Here is a 6,729-nt window from a genome sequence, read left to right as displayed (position 1 = left end):
TAAATGCTTCATGTGGGTTATTTCAATTAATCCTCCCAATAACCCCATGGCACTGGCACTATTATCATCCCCATTTTATTTATAAGGAAAGTAGAGACTTAATGAGATTGAGTAACTTGTCCATGATCACACAACGATTTTATAGTTGTAGTTGATCTAGTGTTAAAACATCTTGAATAAAGATTATAAATAGGGAATGTTCCCCAACCCATTTTATGTGATTAAAAGCACTTAAGGAGAACAGGAGAAAATCAAAGACTACTCTCATTAATGAGTATAAATTTAAAAAATGACAAAATAATGGCAAGCTCAATCTAATAAAGTAAGAAAAAGATATTATGTCATGATGTAATTGAGCATATTTCAGGGATTTTAAGATTGAGTACATAAATATACTTTCTGATGTTGCACCAATCACATTAATGGAATAAAGTAGAACAATCATATGATGATCTTTATAGATGCAAGAAAAGCACTGAATACACACACACACACACACACACACACACACACACACACACACACAACCCCTAGCAAACTAGGAAGTAAAGGAAACTTGCTTAAGTCATATTCAATGATAACACATTGGAAGGCCTGGCTGGTATGTCTCAGTGGTTGAGCACTGACCCATGAACCAAGTGGTCACAGGTTTTGATTCCCCTTCAGGGCACATGCCCGGATTGTGGACTTGATCCCCAGTAGGGGGCATGCAGGAGGCAGGCATTTGATATTTCTCATAGATGTTTCTATTTCCCTCTCCCTTCCTCTCTCTCTAAAAAATAAAAATTATTAAAAACATTGGAAGGAATCTTCTTAAAGATTAAAACAAGTCAAGTATATCCACTATCATTAGTACTATTCAAAATTGCACTGTGCAATGTGGCAAAAGAAAAAACTTGTCATTATTTACAGTCTATATAATTTCTTGCATAGTAATCCCAAATGAGTTCAAAGACAAATAGATATATTAAGAATTTACAAGGCTTCTGGTTCTAAGATCAATGTCTAAAACAGCAGTAAAGGATCACAAAACAAAGTTTTTTTTAAAAAATAAATGACCAGACTTAAATAACAATAGCAATAATGCATAAACAATGAAAATATAATACCAAACAATTACAGGACTTATTTTTTTTTAACATAGTGAACTTTAAGCTAATAGAAATCCTTACCTCTTGGTTCCTAAATCAATACTGGTCCATCCCCTTTCCTTTCTACTTAAATTCCACAAAACCCATAAAAACATTCTAATGTTTGATGTTTATCCTTTTGTATGAATTCTCATAAGGTGTAGATTACAGTCTTATGTGCATGTATATTTACCTGACATAAATGGTAATGCACTATTGATTCCATTCTTTCATTTAGTTATTATATTTTAAAATCTATCAATTTCAGGAGAAAATCACAACCTTTATTGAAATTAAAGAAGACCTGAATAAATGCACCATGATCAAAGGTAAAAAATATATTTAAGATGTCAATTATCCTGAAGTTAATCTAAAGAGTCAGCATAATGTAACAAAAATACCCAGTGTTTGTGTTTAACTTGACAAATTGATTCTAAAAATTATATGGAAGATAAAGGGAGCAAGAATAGCAAAGACACTTGAAAGAAGAATAGTAGGGAATAAGGAAGGGATGCTTGCCCAAGTACACAACAACACACTTTTAAAGTTATAGTAAGATAATGTGGTGCTGGGGCAAATATAAATACACAGACCAGTGAAAAAATATAGCTCAGAAACAGGCCACTGTGGCTGGCACTTTAAGCTGACTCACTCAATACTTGATATTATTTATTAGTATTTAGATAAATATCTACATGTAACAAACCCTAAATAGGAGCAAGAGAATAACAAATACAAAGTTTTGGTCAGAGGTTACCTCTGAGGAAGGAGAGATTCAATTAGGGAGAGACATACAGGTATTGATAATATTTTGCTGCTTTAGCTGAATAGTAAGTATATGAGTTTTTTAAATCTTTATTCTTTGTACCTTACATATAGATAGTATATGTTTTATCTGCATAAAATAATTCATAAAATTGCCACTATTTCACACAAAACTCTATTTTCAAAATGTTGCTGTGAAATTGGTCAATGTTGTTCTATAGTGTAGAGAAGAGATAGATTTAGAGACATGGAAATAGGGTGAAGAATAAATAGATCCAACAGAGTTCTAAAACCTTCTAGAGAGTCAGTATACTTTGAAATCTTTATATTTTTAATTGATTTCAGAGAGGAAGGGAGAAGGAGAGAGAGATAGAAACATCAATGATGAGAATCATTGATTGGCTGCCTCCTGCATGACCCCTACTGGGGATCGAGCTTGCAACCCACGCATGTGCCCTGACCAGGAATCAAACAGTAACCTCTTGGTTCTGAGGTCAATGCTCAACCACTGAGTCACACAGGCTGGGCTACTTTTAAATCTTTAAGTGTGCAGATGGCACAAAGCTCTTGCAGCTAATAAAAACTATAAGTACTACAACCACCAGGACATTGGAGGTAATCTACAAAGCAAATATCTAAGGCTGTAACTGGCAAGCAATCAACAAATAAGCAAACAACTGGTGTATTTCACCAAGGGCAAGCAAGCACCAGTCAATATTTACTGAAAATATAATCCATACTTTACCATTTGCCTGATGAGCTTTCTCTCTGGCACAAGTTAGAAAGGATGACTTGATGACCTCATAAACTATTTTTAATGACAGTGACCTCCTGTGCTATTGTCTAAAAAAGTGGCCAACCAGTTGTCAACCGCCATCAGAAAAGATACAAAATATTATCCTATGATTTTGGAGAACAGGGGTCCTTCTGCACTTGGTACCTTATGTGCAGTTCAAATTGGTGCAGTTCAAATTGTTGCACTGGAAGAAAATGTAACTGATCTGGTAAAGATTCAAAAAGATTAAGTATAGTGATCAAAGGGCTGAAGTTGTGTCCAACAGGTCACACTAAAATTCAAAGAGTTTGCAAATTTGTAAGGTGAGATTTGAAAAGAAATGTAAATGAAATGTATCAACTTATCCAAAGGTATGGACAAGGCCTCTCAAAGTCTGAGAGAAGGAAGAGGAAACTGCCATAACTGAAAGTCTGAAATATACTAACTACTAAGGTTAGGTGCTTTCTCATTTTATTTTTAAAATACTGTAAGAGTAATCATGTGAAACTCATTACTATAGGATCAATATTTAAATGACTACTTCTCATTTTTACCTTTTCTACCCTTTGTTCATACCTCTATCACTGCATTCATTTTTTACACATTAATCTTTTGTAGTGTCCTGTAATCTCTTTGAGAGTATCATTACTTCTTTTTCATCTTTTATGTCCAGCACAGAGTACCTGACAAGTTTTGAGCACTTGGTATGTACTTATTAAATGAGATAATGAATGAGCAAAATAGATTTATGTAAATCTAAAAGGCATACAAATGGTATAATAATGGAATAAAGAGTCTTGGGAGACATGCCTAACTGCTGACACTAATCCTATATAACAAAAGCGTAATATGCAAATCAACTGAATTGCGGAACGACCAGTAGGCGGGGGTGGGGTGGGGCCAGAGAGCAGGTGGCGCCAGGCCAGCCAAGGTGCGTGCCTGCGGGCAGAGGGAAGGGATGGCGATGGCGGGGAGGCGGCAGTGACCAGTGGTGGCGGAGGGGCGATGCGAGGGGGGAGGGAGGCTCAGGGCCACACCTGCCTGGAGGGAGGCCGGCAGCAGCGGTGGGGTGATGGGGGTGACAACTTCCCCTGATCAGCCCTCCTGGTCGCCTCCCGCAGAGGGAGGCCAGACTGCGGCTTAGGCCCGCTCCCCCTGGGCCTAAGCCGATAGTAGGACATCCCCTGAGGGCTCTCGGACTGTGAGAGGGCGCAGGCCAGGCTGAGGGACCCCACTCCCCGAGTGCACGAATTTTCATGCACTGGGGCCTCTAGTGTAAAAATATCACACAAGGATGCTCTTATGAAAAAACAGAGAGACAGCAAGCTGAGCAGTGTAGGGACCTGGATCCAGCCCATGTAGCAGTTTTATGCTCACACACACTAACAGAAGGCACATACCTGACTATATACAACATAAAATACATCTCTCTGCTACAGATAGCAATAATTTAGAAGCCCATTTAATCTTCCTCCAGTGTGTTTGCTTGAGTCAAAGACTAATGAAGGAAAAAGTCAATATAGGTTTTGGGCAATGGACAACCTAGGTTAAAGGGTTGATCAATACACTAATTTGAGGCAGCAAACATGACTGGCATTATTTCCAGACTATACGACTAGATTAATTTAGGCCAAAGAGTTGGAGTTATTGATTTTTCTATCCTCACTTCATATAAGCCAGACATTGATAAAACCAATTCATTCAATTAGAATTATTGGGACTAGATGTATTCACATCTGGTGGAATGCAAGTGGATCCCACAGTTAAAAATTGATGGGTAAGATGGCTGCCTCTATCTCAAAACTAGTTCCACAGTCACCTGAGAACCCGACGTAAATGCAGCATTGTTGCAAAGCTCAGGAATGGAAATCTGAACTGACAAGAAGTTTCACAGCCCAGAGGGAAGGAAAAGTGTTAGAATAGCAATTTTTCTCAAACAAATGATCCAGCTACAGGATTAAGGCTGGCAGGTTAAATGTCGATGTGCTATTTTCAAAACTATGTTTATATAGTCCTATAATGTCCTTTGTGCTCCCTAGATATCAAGCTGCTCTCCCTTTCAACTTAAAGCAGACACTTGGCTTTTTTCCTGCTGTGCTTGTCATCTTTTCACGTTGGCACCTATGATTTTTATGATCCTCACAAGTTGCTATTCATGACACTCATCTTGGCTTTCTCTAAAAAGCTCACTCAGCCATGAGAGAACATGCACTTATTCTCGTTTGGAAGTGCATAATTAGTATTTGTGAGGTACCTGTAAGTTAAACAAGAGCCATCTGTTATACATTAGTATTTTACAAGTAGCCAAATCCAAAATAAGTCCTGGGAAAGGACCATGAGTGAGGGTAACCCACTGACTTAGCAGTAGAAATAATCCCTATCTCCAATAAGTCAAGTTGTTATCTGAAACTAGAGGCCTGGTGCACGAAATTCGTGCATGGGGTGGGGGCATGGTCCCTCAGCCCAGCCTGCACCCTCTACAATCTGGGACCCCTTGAGAGATGTCCGACTGCCCATTTAGGCCTGATCTCACTAGGGTCGGACATCCCTCTCACCATCCAGGACTGCTTGCTTCCAACCATTTGCCTGCCTGATTGCCCCTAACCACTTCTGCCTGCCAGCCTGATCACCCCATAACCACTCCCCTGCCAGCCTGATTGCCCCTAACTGCCCTCCCCTGCTGGCCCTGGTCCCCCCTAACTGCCCTCCCTTGCCAGACTGGTCGCCCACAACAGCCCTCCCCTGCCACTCATCTTGTGGCAGCCATCTTGTGTCCACATGGGGGCAGTCATCTTGTGTGTTGGAGTGATGGTCAATTTTCATATTACTCTTTTATTAGATAGGGTATGTTAGCAGATCACTTGATGATGCAACCCCCCACCCCCAAGTCCCACAAACTACCCAGTCCCAAAAGGGGCAATGCTCTTCTTTTTGTTTTAAGCTTAAATTAAATCAGTTATTATGAACACACATTTATTTGTCTTCTTGGCATTTCAGAAAAAGTTAAATCCTCTATGATCATCCTCCATTCTCATCTCCTCTCTTTACAGAGGTAAAAATTAGATTTGTCTCCTCCCAGATACACCTACAGACACATACACTCATATCTATGTGTGATTGTACATAAATGCAGCAATAGGAACAATATGGTATCTCATAAAACACATATATATGCCAACTTTTCCCCTCTACTCAGTGATCTTCTGTGTTGAGCTTGGACAGATCTAGCCCATTCCCTTTAATTGCTTCATAGTTCCTTTCCTATGGTATGGAAATACCTCTGTTAGTTGTCAGTGGACACTCTTATGCTTACCTCCTGCTGGATATACTGAAGTAGAAACACTGGGTTGAATAGAAACTTCCAAGTCTCCTTCTAACATGGCTGTGCCCATTTATAGTTCCACATTCTCACTTATTCTTGATATTCTCAATATTTTTATTTAAGACACTGCACTTCGACCCACTCTTTTTTTGGATCCCTGAGTTTAGTCATTTTCCTGGGCAGGGATAGGGAAGGCGGCTTTATAAAAACAGAGATAAGAAAGCAATTTAGAGGCTGCCAGCAGTCAATGAGCTTACTAGCAATCACATCTTGGAAAACAAACACATACACTCCTCTTCCCTAGTTTCCCCTGATGTTGGCTGGAAATCTCACTCATCCACTTGCACACATGCCCCTCTCATTTCAGATCAACCCCAGGAAAACCTAGCTCGAAGGCCTCCTGTGCTCTGGAGACCCTCTGGCTAAAGGTACCATAGAAAACAAAGAAACATCTTTATCCCATTGGTAGTATTTTTCTTTGCCAAAGAAACACTAATAATGACCCATCTTTTGAAAAGAAATCTTGTTTATGCCATACAATATTTAACAGAGCTCTGCCTGTCCAAAAGCCTGTTGTCAGAGCTACACTGTCACTTTAAGCAGCTTCCTAAATTACTCAATGGATTTTTATGATTTTTCTATACATGTTCAAGAAGTTCTCAATCAATCTATTTAAGCAAAATGTATAAAGATGTCCCTTAAAATAGTGTTTTGAGAGAGGATGCAGGGAATGTTGG

Source organism: Eptesicus fuscus, chromosome 5, assembly GCF_027574615.1.
Source record: "Eptesicus fuscus isolate TK198812 chromosome 5, DD_ASM_mEF_20220401, whole genome shotgun sequence".
Lineage (NCBI taxonomy): Eukaryota > Metazoa > Chordata > Mammalia > Chiroptera > Vespertilionidae > Eptesicus > Eptesicus fuscus.
Note: the sequence above shows the minus strand (reverse complement) of the source record.